The sequence below is a fragment of the Lygodium microphyllum genome, chromosome 1 (assembly GCF_053477565.2).
Source record: "Lygodium microphyllum isolate KBCC chromosome 1, Lygodium_microphyllum_v1.1.10, whole genome shotgun sequence".
Classification (NCBI taxonomy): Eukaryota; Viridiplantae; Streptophyta; class Polypodiopsida; order Schizaeales; family Lygodiaceae; genus Lygodium; species Lygodium microphyllum.
In genome coordinates, this window is record NC_141135.1 from 36,974,550 (window position 1) to 36,990,452 (window position 15,903).

Sequence of the window (15,903 nt, forward strand, 5' to 3'; positions counted from 1 at the left end):
ATGTAGTGCAAATCTTGCAATCTTGCTCTTCTTGCAAAGGGATTACAATGCTAATCTTGCAATTCCTCAATTGTGGGAGGGACACTGACTTGTTCTTCAGATCGAGCGATGCAATGACATGAAATATTATCTTGCATGTTGGAAACATCAGTATCCTGAACAAATACATCCAAAGATGGTGCATTTTGTACTACAAGTAGTGGCACTTCTTCAAGTTCTGGCAAAGTTTCTTAATCGAAATCCAACTTAGTAGCTGCATTATCTTCCTTAGCATTAATAAGAGAACCAATAAAATCATGCACAATGACATCTTCATTGCAATAACCATAATCCTCAAACTTATCATCCATAGCAACATCATCTTCTTGAATACAGAACTGATCTTCTTGATCACCAATCTGATCATCTTCATTGTTCATAGTTGCTGATTGGCTTTCTTCTTGATTAAAGCTGGTTGGAGATTGATTATAACAGTTTGCAAAATACCAAAATATGGAAAATACCTTGAGATTATTGATGCAAAGTGTATGATGATCCACTCTCCCATTGGCTGGTTGCTCTATTGGGTTTGGGGCACTTGAGGATTCTTGGCTTCTTTGGCTCTTGTCCTCTCTTTCTCCCTTTACCTCAATCTTTGGCAAGACCATGGGTAAAGAGCACCAATCATCATCATCATCACTTGAACTTGAATCTGAATCAGAATCAGAATCCAAAATATCTTTATATCTTTTCTTGAGCTTTTCAACTACTGTAAGCAATCTCCCAATATGCTTAATACTTGAACAAGACCTGACTTTCTTGCCTTCATGATCATTGTGCCATTCATAAGCATCACGAAGAATATCCTCAAAAGAATCCAACTTCTCCCATGCTTTATCAATCTTTGAACTTGAAGCCTTCTTTACTGCTAATGAAAGCCTCTTGCGAATACCATCAAACTCATTGCATAAATCAAACATGCAAAAATACTTGCAGGATTTTCCGTCTTCACAAGACCTATGAATATAAGAACTATGCTTTGAAGTATGTCCAGACTCAAAGTAAACTTTGCACCACTTTTGCTTTTCCTTTGATTTACCCATTGCTTCAGGTAGTTGTCACTGCTTCAAGCAATCTGCCCTACTTCATGTCTTGACAAAAAGTTCATATTTTTAGGACATTCTGCTTCATACAGAAACTCTGAGGCAAGAATTCTACTTTATGCAGGAACTTTGCTCCATGCAGGAATTCTCCTTCAGCAGGAATTCTGCTTCAAACAGAAAATTCACTTCATGCAAAAATTGTGCTCCATACAGGGATCCTGCTCCATAAAACAAATTTGAATTTTTGGCCTCAATCTTTGCCGTTTTTAATGGTGTTTGAACACAGAGACACAAAGAATCAATGGCAGCATATACAAATAGAAAACCCTTCGAACTCCATACATCAAATTCATTTTTCGTCCATAAAACAAAGTCGTTTTTCACAAATCTCGGTTGGTACTACTTCAAGTCTCTGCACAAATTCTGCACCTAGAAAAACTTCCAAACTGCAAACAGGAAATTAGGTTTTCTTCCCCAAATAGGGTCGTTTTTGACAGAGCTTCAAATTTCTGGCATCAACCGAAGTTGTTTTTCTGTTAAACTTCCACACCAGAGATTCAGAAAAGCATGGCAGTATTGCCAAAGTGTTGCTGCCCTATCTATGCAGAATACATAACAAGACAGAGAATGCTTCATGGGGTAAATACTCGATATCGCATCCAGAAACCATGGAAACTCAAAACTAACCATATAGAAACATAGACATACTATATTCAACACTACAGATCAGAAAATGAGAAGTGTAACAAACAAAACATGCTGCAAATGAGACAAAGACACCATAGATGATGGCATCAACTGCCAGATTATCTTCATAATCAAATAAATCTATCATACATCAGGCATAGATATCACATATGACCAAATCCATGAGAAGAATACACAAAATGCCTCATCAGGTCACGTTTTTGCAATTGCTCCAAAATTGCACTTCATGAGGCAGTGAACTTCATAAGACATATAAAGGTTGCTTCACATAGGAAATAACAATGACTAAGGTAATACACCATTCTAAGGGTAAATGTAGTGTCAAGCCAACCGCTAACAGGGAGACAATGTGGAGCATGTGAGGGAGTATGTCTACCTGGGAGTCACCTTCTCTGGTCCAGGTTTTTTGTTGAGAAGGGCATCAGAGGCACGTCTGACACAAGGATATGCAGCACTAGGGACACTCGAGAGTCAATGTGCTCACATACAATTCCAAGAGCCCTGCACCAAACTATGGTTGTTTGACACCCTAGTTACACCCACACTACTATATGGAGTAGAGGTATGGGACTGCACCACAGACGTCTTAGCCCACTCACTGATCAAATTGGAGCAAAGAGGAATTATTATGATGGTTGGGATAGCATGGAAAGGTCATTGATCATCATGATATGATAGCACGTATGATTAGGAGTAAGCCCTCCACCCCACATCCCATTGTCGTAGCACAGCTAGGGGTAGCACCTATAGTTACAGAGGCACTCTTTAGGGCAATGACCTTTTGGCACAGATTATGGGAACTTCCATGTCATAGATACTCCTAATTGGCACTAACTTCATCCAGACAACTAGCAACAAGAGGCGAGAATAACTATTGGTTTTCACAAATGGCTATTTGGATGAGCCTACATGGTTTGGATATTGATGGCCTTCCACCTTTTGATTTTAGCCTTGACTACCCTACACTTTCTCTCAGCCAATTAGAGCTGAACCAGGTGATCAGAGCTAATATCTTGAGGATTGAGACAGCAAGGACATGGATCCACCGACCACTCCCTCTAGGATCGAGGATGGAGTTCTACGGGAGTCATTTCTTGTGTCTCTTTGATGATGGTTTAACTATTTGGCTAGCACATATGGACACCATCTCTCCCATAGCATACGGGCTACTATCGAACAGATTCACACCTCCTCACATAGGCTGCAAATGGAGATAGGAAGATGGACAGATACCCTAGAAGAGGATTGGACTTGCCAGCTTTGTGGTCGAGAGCCTAAGACAAAGGAGCACTACATATGCAGATGTACAATATACTATGATATACAAGGACGGTACTACTGCCTCTTCCATGATGGTTTTGGACCCCTTCGTCGCATCATGGAGTACGAGGACCAAAAATAACTAGGTCTTTTCCTCCTGGAGCTGAAAGGCACCGCACAACACTATTACAGGATAAGAGACTAGCTCATCCAGAGGGACCCACACAAAGAGCAGTGATAGACTTTTTCCATAGACCCGACTTTACTAACACTACTAACCTAGCAGAGACAGAGCCATTCTACCAAACACCTTACATGCCACATAGTGTAGTCACATTGGATAGAGCCATTTCCCTTCGTCGAGCCTCGTCTAATAGGACCACATCCGAAAAGGCCGCACCACAGCTAGATCAAAGCCATTATCACGAGACACAGAAGACTCATCACCACGCATATCAGTGAAGCAACTAGGGACCGCATCATAGCTGAGATCATGTGCAAATCTTGAGATCAGCTACAGCCTATAGTCTCCACCACATTCAACCCTAGTATAGTCCCATTGTATAGTTATTCTCAGCATGGTTTCATAGGCCACCCACTTATTTTTAATGTTGACATTAGACATGGATGTACTTTGGATTTTGTCTCATAGGCCACATTGGCCTTATGTAGATGTTAATATATCTTATTTCTTTCTCTCTCGCTCTCTCTCTATCTCTTCCCCCCCCGCCCCCCCCCCCCCCCCCCCCCCCCCTCTTCCCCCTCACCAAACTTGTGCCACTTTCAACTATATTGATTTCTTGACTCTTTCATCTAGTTTGATCTTAGCTTATCATTTATTTTGGGTCTTATGTTCCATTTAGATGTAACTGATGTATCATCTATGGAGTAGATTATCATGTTATGCAAATTGTACATGTTCCTTTAAAGAGCTTTTGTAAGATATATATGAATATATAAATTAGGCATATATGTATTATGTATGCAGTAAAAGTCATTCCCCTCACGTTCTCATTCCCCCTAGGGCCCTCTTCCCATTCCCCCAAGAACTCTTGTTTCCATTCTCACTCCTGTTCCCTTGCTACTATGCTCTATAGCCAACTAAATCTCATCATAACCAGGATACAAATCATCCAAAGATTAAATAGTTCTCGAAGAAAAACCTTCTGCATATTCGTCCCACAATTGGGCCATCCCCTAAATTTCTGATAGTCACTTTGTTTACTGGTTGCATATCTTGAATAAACCTCAACGTTCTATTTTTCTTTGGCATTGTAAACCACCTCTTTGAATACGGAATTGAAGAAGGCTCCAAAATTCCCATTCTAATCTTCTTGTTCAACAAGTCAATCAACTTAGGTAGATGAGCTGTAGGCACTGGAATCGGCAACAAATTCCAAGGTACATGAGGGATAGTAAAAATACAATAGGTGCTACAATACTTGGATCAACACAACCTATTTCATGTGGTTGAAACGCGAATGCTCTACCATGTCTGGACAACATATCCATAGAGCACTACTTCTCTATAGATATAAGAAACTCTTCACATCCAATCTTTAGTTCCTTTAGAGACTCTATTGTAAACCGACGCCCAATCCTTTTTGGGTCTCTCAAGTTTGGCTGAAGAGAAGCTAATTCACTCTTCTCCTCACTGTCAGAAGGTAATGGTAGTGTAACAGGCTTAACCTTTTTTGCCATAGTTTTATACTTTGTGTCAACCCTTACTTCTTCCCTTTTATCTAAACATATGCATTCTTGTTTCACAAACTCTTCAATCTGCAAGGAGTATAATTGAACCATGCTATTTTTAGTTTTCAGCCCCGAATTCACCATAGCTAAAAGCTCATCTATGGTATCAACATAGAATAGCCCATTATACATTCCTGATATACATTCCTCAGCTTCAAACAATCCATCTCTCTTCATGTCTTCATGTGTCTTACGAATATACTGTTTTACAGCCCTATGCATGCTTTCAAACTTCTGGAAATATGTTGTACTATATGCTGAAAATGCAACAGAAATTTGTAGAAGAAGCACATGAATCTCCTATATGAGGTGAGAGCCTTTTCCATCTTGCACCATCACAGTCTCACTTTACAAAGGTACCTACTAAAAACCCATTGTCTCACGAGAATCCCTAAATTCTTTAATATTAGGAGGCAAAGAATAGTCTCTTAGACTATCATGATTTCTTGAATCATTGACACAAACAGTAAGAAATTGCACTATCACTTTCCATCATAGCTTCTATTCTTGCATATGCTGAATCATCATCCAAAACTTTGGTTTCGATGCGTACTACTAGAATGTACAGCTGTCCCAAGGATCACAGGATATGAAGAAGAATCTTATCACAGGATATGAAGAACAATCTTGTACAAAGAAGTTTTGTTCATCTTGAACATCCCCAATAGTAATTTCCACATTGGGACATACTGCATACAAGTCCCCAAGAGCAATATTACCAGCCTGCATCCTCCATCCATGCTCCATATCCACTCACTATCTTCTGTTTTCAAAAAGACTCCTAACCAAAGCATTAAATTCAAATCCATGATCAATGAAAGCAATACAAGGCTCCTCAAGATCTCCCACTTTTACTAGCATCTTAGTAGTTGCTCTAGCCTACTGATTCCACGTATAGTAGCTTCTAGGTATAACACTTGCTGTCTCTTCTTCACCGAAATGCACTTGACGTACTCCTCCTAAGGTATGGCTGCAAAACATTACATTTTCAGAATCAACAACTGCATTTTCAGCTACATGAGCAATTGTCTTTTTAACATCCCCATCATCATCCTACATTGCTTGTATGCATTGCAAACCTAGTTCTTCTTCTCCCCGAACAATAATATGCATTTGATCCCCAACAAACTACCAATTTCTCTTTATAATATCAATAATCTCTTCATAAAATTCCCTCTTGGCAATGCAACGAATTTCACCCAAGGTGAATTCCACTTTACTATTCAAAAATCTAATCTTCCAAGAAAATCAGTAGCAGTCTCAATATGTAACCTGGTTGCTTGCCTTTCAATTTCCCATAATCCTACTTCTTTCCTTTTGATCTATCCTCCATAAGACTACTCAAATGAAGACCTAACAAGGGGTGAAGAATGATCTGACTCAAGCCTACCACTTTCTTTTGCTGCCCTCTTTGATATCCCTAGATTTGCATCATCCTACTTTCTCTTTTCCTCTACAATAGCCTTAGTATTCTACGCTTTGGCAAGATATGCAAAGACAGAGAAAGCATCGACTAGAGCATCCCATCCCGTTTTTTCACAAATACAATTGCCTGCCTTGTTCAATTCATCTCTAGGAATCTTCCCTTTCTCTACAATATGCATTGCATGTGACCAAGGTTCTATTTTGTTGCCAAACATAGCTTCACATCCAAAATCCTTCCTGGATATATTCTCAATCTGCAAGCCAAATGTCACAGCTTCTACTGCAACATATGCATTTTTAACAACAGTTTCTACATACCAGACTTTCCAAGTTCGATTGAGTGGCAATCCAATTTCTCGCATATAAAATTTTCCATCCTTGAAGAGAATAATTTTTTTATCCAAAGCATCCTTATATGTTTCATAATCTTTGCATCCATGCTTCATACTATTGCACTAAATATATCTACACACAAAGTCTTCAAGTAGACCACCCTTTTTCTTCCAAATTTGCATATTTCAGTTGTAAGTCTCGCATGCCTTTCATCAACTCATCCATCACATCACCTTTCACCAGAGTTGCAGTAGTAACCAGCTATTTACCTACTTGTTCAGTTGCCTTTGCTTGAAGATGAAGGCATAATACTGACATGCGTCCTTTCTCTTCTTCTCTATCATTTAACAAGTATAGACACAACATCTTTTACATCTTGCCAATCTGTCTTAAGTCCTTACTTTGTGCTTTCATCTTCGAAGAGCTCTTCAAGGCTCAACCACTATGGAGAATCTGCCGACTGAAGAAACAGCTCAATATTTTCTGATTCTAGAGATTGCTACTTTGCCTCATCCAACTGATCATATTTGCATTTAAACTCACATATAACTCTGTAGTAGCAGCCAGCCCTTTGTTAGGTTTTGCAATCCGCTCCATGAAAATTCCTTTCTTTACCAGACCTAGATCTTCAGTAAAGTATTCTTCTTTAAGTGATTTCTCGAAATCATCCCATGCAGGCACTTTTGCATAGATTTCACTTATGCACTATTTGATTTCATGTACTGCAACCCATGCAAAATATTGACCTATGTGATTTGTAGGTATCCCAAAGAAATCTAATTTCTTTGCATACACCTTCAAGTAACTTGATATATTTTGTCCATCAAACAGCTTTACCTAACTTTAAACAGCTTGCAGTGCTTTTGTCACAACTAACTCATGCTTGGTAGAAGACTATTGTTGCTGCTGTTAATGTTGCTCTAATACATAGTAAAAGTCTAAAGTAATTACCTCACATCTTCTGATCGACTTGTATAAACCCCATACTGTAGAACTCTTCCTTCAGCCTTTCACATGTCAGGTCCACCAAAGATGTCGGGGGATTTAGTGTGTATAACTGAAAGTCGCAAAGACTCAAGAAAGAAGAGTTTGTAGCACAACGATATTAATTTCTGTAGAAGAAAATGATAAGAAACAACAAGAAACCAAAGTACGCTGAAATCCGACTGTAGATTATGACTATAGTATAAAGGCTTATATCCAAACCATATACAGCTTGTATATCAGGATATAGACCAAGATCTGAACTATGGCTTAATATGAACCCATTTATATTCAGCCCAAATGTATTTGAATCACCATACATGAGTTTAAACAACAAACAATGTGTCTGCAATCCAAAAACAGTCTCATACACTCATGAGAACAGTTTGGAACCTATGTAGCCCATGAAGACATGAATAACCCTATTCTAGGTCACCAAAATATTCTTCCTTCAGCCCCAAACATAAATTTTGCATCCCATAATAGAAAAGAAGTAAGAGGCATCAAAATAGTCCAATAAAGTTCTTGATTCAGGACAGCAAAGAGCATCCTTCAAACATAGAATGGAGATAGATCTCTATGGACAGCAGTGGCCTGCATAATACCCTATTTCAAATCAGTCCACAGCAGTAAGAATCCTCATGCATCAGTCCTCTCCCATCCAAGGATTCTTTCTTCTGGTTTCTCTTGCCTTTTTCCAGTCTGAGCATGCATCAAGAATGCCTCTTTCCCTTGCTTTTCTTGTCCACCACTAAGCTTTCCTGATGGCATCAGATCTGCCTTAAAAATGTGGCAGAAAAAGCAGGCTGCTCCTTGTCCATAACACTTTTTTCCTACTCTAAATCATGTCTAGGATCCCCCAAAACAGCCCACTTTTTGGTCCTCTAAAGGTTCATGACTCAAATCTATTGTCTCGAGTGTGAAATCAACTTGAGCTTCATGATAGATGGTCACTGAATTTATGCATTCAGCATATACATAGGCAAGTCCAGTTCCATAGACAAACAAATAGAATCCTTCATCGATGGTTTTCCTTAGAGTTTTCAACCATTGTACCTTCATTCACATGACAATGGGCCACATGACTACAGATACACAAGGCGAAATAAAAAATTAATGAAAGGTAAGAAGGATTGAAGCTTGCTTGGAAGAGCTATGGTGGGAAAGCAAGAGCAAGAAAGAGAGAGAGACCAAATGGGAACTCCAACAATCACAATGTGTGACCGGGCCTTCCTTTATTCAAACTGTCACTAAAAGAATAAAGAATAAAGTGATGGTGCCGGGCGCTCGCCACCTGCAGTGTGCAGTGGCGGGTACTGTCAGTGTAGTAATACATGGGTGGCTAGGCGGAGGCGCCTTTACCCCTAACAATCTCCCACTTAAAGGCAAATCTATCCCAGTGAGAAGTGAAAAGAAAAGGAAAAGATAGTACAAACAGGATGAGGAAAAACGTCATCTCATCCAACACCCATCAATCTCGTGAGGAAAGCAAAGCATTCAATAGTGAGGCTTTTCGTGAGTAAATCTGCAAGATTTTCGTCAGTGGAGATCTTGACAAGGTCAACAGACTTGTCCTCCATGACCACACGTATGAAGTGATACCTCACCTCAATGTGTTTCATCCGGATGGAAGGCCGAATTCTTGGCTAGCTGAATAGCACTCATAGAATCCGAATGCAACGTAAGTATAGCATCAATTCCAAGGTCATGAACCAAACGGCCTAACCATATGGCATCCTTGCAGGCCTCAATGTCTCCAACATACTCGGCCTCAGTGGTGGATAGAGCCATACACTTCTAAACCCTGGACATCCAAGAGACATCACCTCCAACATAGGTGAATACATAGAAGTGGACTTTCTACTATTTGCATGTCCTGCATAATCGGAGTCTGTGTACTCTACAACTCCTGTATCCTGGCTGCCATAGCAAATACACATATCTGCTATGCCCTTTAGGTACCTCATGATACCCTTCACGGCATCCCAATGTTTCCTACCAGGTGTAGCCATATAGCGTGCCACAACACCAACTACAAAGGCAATATCTGGACGAGTGGCTATCATGGTATACATCAAACTACCCACGGCTGATGCATAAGGGATCTTGGCCATCTCGGCCATTTGCTCATCTATCTGCGGACAATCGGTCTATGAGACCTTCACATAAGAAGGTAATGGACAGCCAATAGGCTTCACATCCTGCATGCGGAAATGCTCAAGGACTTTATAAATATACTCTCTCTATGAGAGGTAGAGTAGTCCCTGATGCCTGTCACGCTTAATGTGCATACCAAGAATGTGAGAGGCCTGTCCCAAATCCTTCATCTCAAAGCTCTTCTTCAGCTGAGATTTAAGAGTATCTAGCTCATCATGAGCTTTCCCTACTATCAACATATCATCCACATAAAGTACCAAAATAAGCAATAAGCCATCACGGGCTTTCTTCGTGTAAAGACACGGATCCATAGCACTCCTGCTATAGCCCTATGATTGCATAAAGACATCAAACTTATGAAACACCCCCTCCCTAGATGCTTGCTTCAAGCCATAAAGACTTTTCTTCAACTTGTGTACTAGGTGCTCCCTGCCAGGTTCTACAAAGCCCTTAGGCTGCTCCATGTAAATCTCATCATGCAAATCTCCATGCAAGAATTCAATCTTGATATCCATTTGATACATGTCCAAGTCAAGCTGCGTGACTAAGGCCAAAACCAAGCGTAGGGTGGTCATCTTGACCACAGAAGAAAAAACTTCATCAAAGTCAACTCCGTACTCCTGTTTAAAACCCTTAGCAACAAGTCTTGCCTTATAAGCCGGCTTGGGGTTTCCAGGGGTACTCTTCAGCTTGTACATCCATTTGCACGGCAAAGCCTTCTTGCCCTTAGGCAATGCAACTAAATCCCAAGTTATATTCTTATGCAGGGAGTCCATCTTAGGTTGCATAGCCTTCTCCCAGGAGTGACTGTCACCCTTGCGCATAGCCTCATCATAGGTGAGAGGCTCTCCTGCATCTGTAACCAAGACATAATGCATTGAGGGCTCAAATCTATCAGGGGGACATCTATCTCTAGTAGACCGTCTCACTGCAGACTCTGTTGCATATCCAACATCCTGGCCATGTGTACCAACTGCTACTGCAGGCTGTCCAACTAGTTGTGCAGGAGTACATGGCTTCTCTTGGAATATAACCCTCTGTATCTCTACCACCTTCTCAAGCTGCCGATGCATCTTGTCTTCATGAAAGACTACATCATGGCTGCAGATGACTTTCCGCGCTTGCGGATCCCAGAGGCGGTAACCCATCTCGCCTGCATCTCCATAGCCAAGGAAAATGCATTTGACACTCTTAGGATTCAGCTTACTATGCTTGTCCTTAGGCACATAGCAGAATGCCTCACATCCAAAGACACGTAGATGCGCATAAGACAGAGGTTTCCCAGTCCATACCTCCTCTGCAACCTAGAATTCCAAACCACTGGAAGGTGATCTATTTATGATATGCACAACTGTACTGACTGCCTCAACCCAAAAGCTCTGTGGTAGGCCTGCATGGCTAAGCATACTGCGTACACGCTCCTGGATCGTTCTATTCATCCCCTCAGCCAAACCAGTCTGGGATGGAGTATAGGGGACGGTCAACTGATGCTTAATACCCCTTTCGTTACATAGCTTCTCAAAGGCATGTGACACATATTCTCCCCCATTGTCAGTCCTAAGGCATTTTAGCCTATGTCCAATCTAGTTCTCAACTAATGCAAGCCATCTCTGAAACACAACCAAGACATCTGACTTAAGCTTAATGGGATAAGCCCAGACTTGACGCGAAAAATCGTCAATAAACGTCACAAAATACTTTGCACCACCCATAGACTGACAGGGCATGGGCCCACAGACATCCAAATGTACCAATGCCAAGGGCTCACTCATGTGTGTCCTACTAGACTTCTTATGCGTATTCCTAGTCTGTCTATCATAAAGATAATGCTCACATGAATCAAAATATGCATAGTCAAGGGGCGGTAAATATTGCAAACCAAAAAGCATTTTCATTCCCTTCAAGGACATATGGCCCCAAACAGGCATGCTAAAGAGACACATGTGGGATGGAACCCACTGACAAAACATGGTCAACAGGATCCATCAACTACAAGAGGATAGAGGCTGCCACTCTTGGCACCTCTAGCAAGCACAAGTCTACCACATTTGATCTTCCAGGCAGAATCTCCAAAAGAGACATGAAACCCAGCATCATCAAGTTGCCCTGCAGACATAAGACTGCGTGTAAGTACAGGTATATGACGTACATCTTGTAACAGAAAAGTACTGCCAATAGAGAACTGCAGTCGTATATCCCCAATGCCAACAATAGCAAGTGACTTGTCATCACTCAAGCAAACTGAACCAGAGATAGTGCGGTAGGAGTGGAACCACTCACGGCATAGTGTAACATAAAATGAAGCACCAGAATCCAAAAGCCAGCACTGCGCATACATAGAGTGAATCTCAGTCAACGACGTAGCATCACAAGAACTAGCTGCAAGTATGTACTCCCCATCGGAGTCCTCAGTCTGCATGACATTTATCTCCTCTATTTTCACACTGGATTTTGTAGGCACAATGCTGCGATCAGACGACTTGTCATGTACTTTGTCTTTCCCCTTCTCTTTGCACTTCCCATTACGCAACTCATGACACTATGGGCGTATATGACCCTTCTTGCCGCAATGATGACATGTCACATTAGCATTTCTCCCACGAGACTTGCTGCACAACTTACCGCATGACTTAGACCTAGACTTCTACAAGTCTCTGCCACGGCCATTCCCACTGTCATTCTTTCCATTACCATCTCTGCCTCTAACAATGAAAGCATGCGACACACGAGAGACATCCAAGTTCTTACGGTTGATCTCTTCTTGCTGAAGAGCACTCTCTACATCAGGCAAGTTCAAAATAGTAGCAAGAGCACATAAGGCAGTGCGGAATACATCCCATGACTCACTTAGAGTCCCAAGCAAAAACAATGGAGTAACCTCATCATTGAAGGTAATGCCCTGCGAATTCAAGCTCTTGAGGATAGCATGGAGCTGGCTCAAATGAGCAAACATCGTCATATTCTCCTTCATGCTCAAATCCATAAGTTGCTTCAGCCAATATATCCAACTTTCTGGACTTTTCTTGTCATAGAGGTTCTTAATCTTATCCCAAAGCTGCCAAGCACTCTGTGCTTCATCAACCACATTGTAATGCACCTGTTCAGTGAGAAACAAGACGAGGGTGGACTTGCATAATTCATCAAGCTCCATGCATTCGTCATCAATCATAGTTTCAGGCTGCTCTCCATGCAATCTTAGTGGTTTTATCTGTGATTTCTACACCAATACCTATCAAACTTGGCTCTTCCAATAGGCATAATTCGTATCATGAAGCTTAGTGATGTTGAAGATAGCACTGTCAGTGGAAGAAGATACCGTATTGCAAGCTGAAATAGTGCAGACAGTTCAAAACTGCTTGCTGTTTTCTGTTGTAAATAGCCAAAATACCACCAAAACCAAGGCAAAATGACCATGAACTGATAGCTAATGATGCTGCCCACCACGTACCATCAAAATGACATAAAATCAGGATAATTCAGCATGAAAATTCCACGTCAGTCCATACATTAATGCTTGCTGTAATAAATTACAGCCAGGTATAATGAGAGTAAGCTGTAGGCGAAATGAATGCACTAAGTCAACCACTGACTGTCAAAGCATAACCAGCATCAAGCAGGCATAAATCAGCATGTGACAGTCATACGGACATCGAGCAAACACCCAAGCATGTCAAATGAATCCGTTAATAAGCTGGCACACCCCCTATATAATAGGGAAAAGTGTACACAACACTGGCAAGACCTGACACAAATAGGTGTATGCTCAGGGAGTGCAAAGCCCAAATCAGCCCAAGTACATCTGTGAGGACCAAGGCATATCAACCATGCAACATCCAAGTGAAGATCCCAGTCTCAAGTATCCGAATGCTCAAGTAGCATAAGCCCACCTGCTCTATGTTTGTCAAGCGTATCAGGATGCTCCCATTGGCACAAAAGCCGTAAATGTCAAGCAAGAAAGCTCGAACAAAGCATGTAAGAGTGTACCAGTGATATGTATCCAAGATCAATCATCAATAAGCATTACTAGCTGCATTTTTCCTTACGACCAACACTATACAGAGCATTTGTATGACCAGCATTAATACCATGAGTCCCAACACAGTGGCCTTCATATATGCATTGCCAAACTTGCCACTTTATACCCCAACATCATGTTAACATTGTTATATATGGGGTTATATATATTACCAACCATACTCGAATGGATACATTGGGCCTTGCACACCACGCATTGGTTGCTACATATGATAAGAAGTTGTGTCATACATCCCCGTATGCGGTCTTTGACCCACCATAGCATGGAAACTAGTGTCACTACAAAAATACCTTGGCTATCCCATCATTGCATACACGTCCTGCTATCCAAAACAAGCATTGGATTGGCACTTCCAAGTTAGTCTTGCATATGCATTAATTGCCCCACTAGTATCGTTTGCTTATGCTCACTACCCACATTTGGAACATCATGATATTGTACTCTTCCTTCGATGCATCTTGCTATCCCAAAGCTCTCGAAGACGATTTCTTCTTCCTGCCTTTTTTGCCCTCCTTTAAGGGGTACAAAAAGCGCATAACTAAGGATCATTTGCCAATTGCACAAACATTTCAGTTATTGTCCTTAGTTGATCTTTAAACTGGTCATCAAATTCCTCTTCCTCTTGTTGATCATCAGCTTCTAAAGGCCTAGAAGGACCCACATTTTGGTCTAAACCAACATTATTAGCTTGATGTCCATGCTATGCACCTTATCCAAGATCAAGCATTGCATTCTTCCCAATACTTTGTGAATTTTCAGATTGACAGGCATCATCCCTACTTGATCCCATCTCACTATCTAAAGACATTCTTGCTGTAATACTCAGCTGAATACAATTTCAGCACTAGAGCAAAGCTTCTAACCTTCAATCAGGTACCTCAAACCCACCAATTCAAGGAAATTGATGATATCCCGCAATGGAACCTTGAAACCAGCCTTCCTTCTCTGATAGGGTGGTAAATAACCTAATTAAGCACTTAACTATAGCAATTAACAAATTTACAAAACTGAAATGCACACTTTACCATACAATCTTGGACATTCGACAGCCTGCTGGCCCCAAAACTAGCGCCCCTTATGGTATTTCTTTAACTTTTATTTCAAATGGATGTAGTACAATTGAGATCCTTTGACCTCCTCCGCTAATCCAAGTGCCTCTTGCCATCAAAACTGACCAACAAGTCTGCAAACCAAATTTGCCCCTTGGTTTACTTGGGGATTGGCCTTCACCCTGCTCCTTGAAAGACAAATTCAGCCCCAAATCTTAATTGGCTAGCTGGCCTCTTGAATCTCCCTCAAATTCCTCAACTTCAGCTACTGGAATTCAAGTCCTAGGTCCTCAATTCTGAGCACGCATCCCGAGGCAACTGTCAAAACCCTAATATCTACTGTAAATTAGGGTTTACAACAAAGATTGGCTGAAATCTCTTCCTCTAATGGCTCAAACTATTGGAAAATACTAAGATAATTTGAGAGATGGCTGGGGGATGAGAGAGAATGTTGTAGAGAGAGAAATTTCAGAGTTTCATCGCGAGAAACACTGAAAAGCTACTGCTACCCTGCTCAAACAACCATGGAAGCTATCACCTATAGCTTAAGACCACCACAAAGACTACTGCCCCCTCCTATATGCTGTCATCTATACCAAAAGGACCTTGGGCTACTGTCACTACTCCTGGAGGGCTCCAAACTACCATCACATGCTATAGGATTGATCCATGGTGGCTGCAAATCACATCAGTAGCCTCTCCTTGCTCTCTAACAAGCTCCTTCTCTCACACAATGGCTAGAATAGACTTCCGCCAGTCCCTAAAAACGTTTTTCCCACTTACATGGGCATGTTTTCCCAAGTGGCAACCTTCTAATCCCATTTTCCAGTATTATCAAGCTCATTAAATTAATTTAATAATTATTATAGTGCTCAAATTTAATTTCAGTAGCCAATAATTAAATTGGATGGGCCAATTTGCCTTCCAAGTATCCTTGAGTAGTTATTAGCCCTTAGACCAACATTAATTAATTAATTAATGCCTAGTCTCTAATGTACCCACTGACATTAGTGGCCAATAAATTGGTCTAGGCCAAAATCTGACACCCGGTATCACCTAGTACCTATCAGACATAACTTATTACAACTTTTGCCTTTGGCACCCATTGCATCCTTGG

At 41.1% G+C, this 15,903-nt stretch overlaps 1 pseudogene; it reads right to left on the reverse strand.

Moving 5' to 3' along the window:
* Window positions 1–230: 230 nt before the first annotated feature.
* On the reverse strand, window positions 231–13,370 carry LOC148041002 (uncharacterized; annotated as a pseudogene).
* Window positions 13,371–15,903: the final 2,533 nt, after the last annotated feature.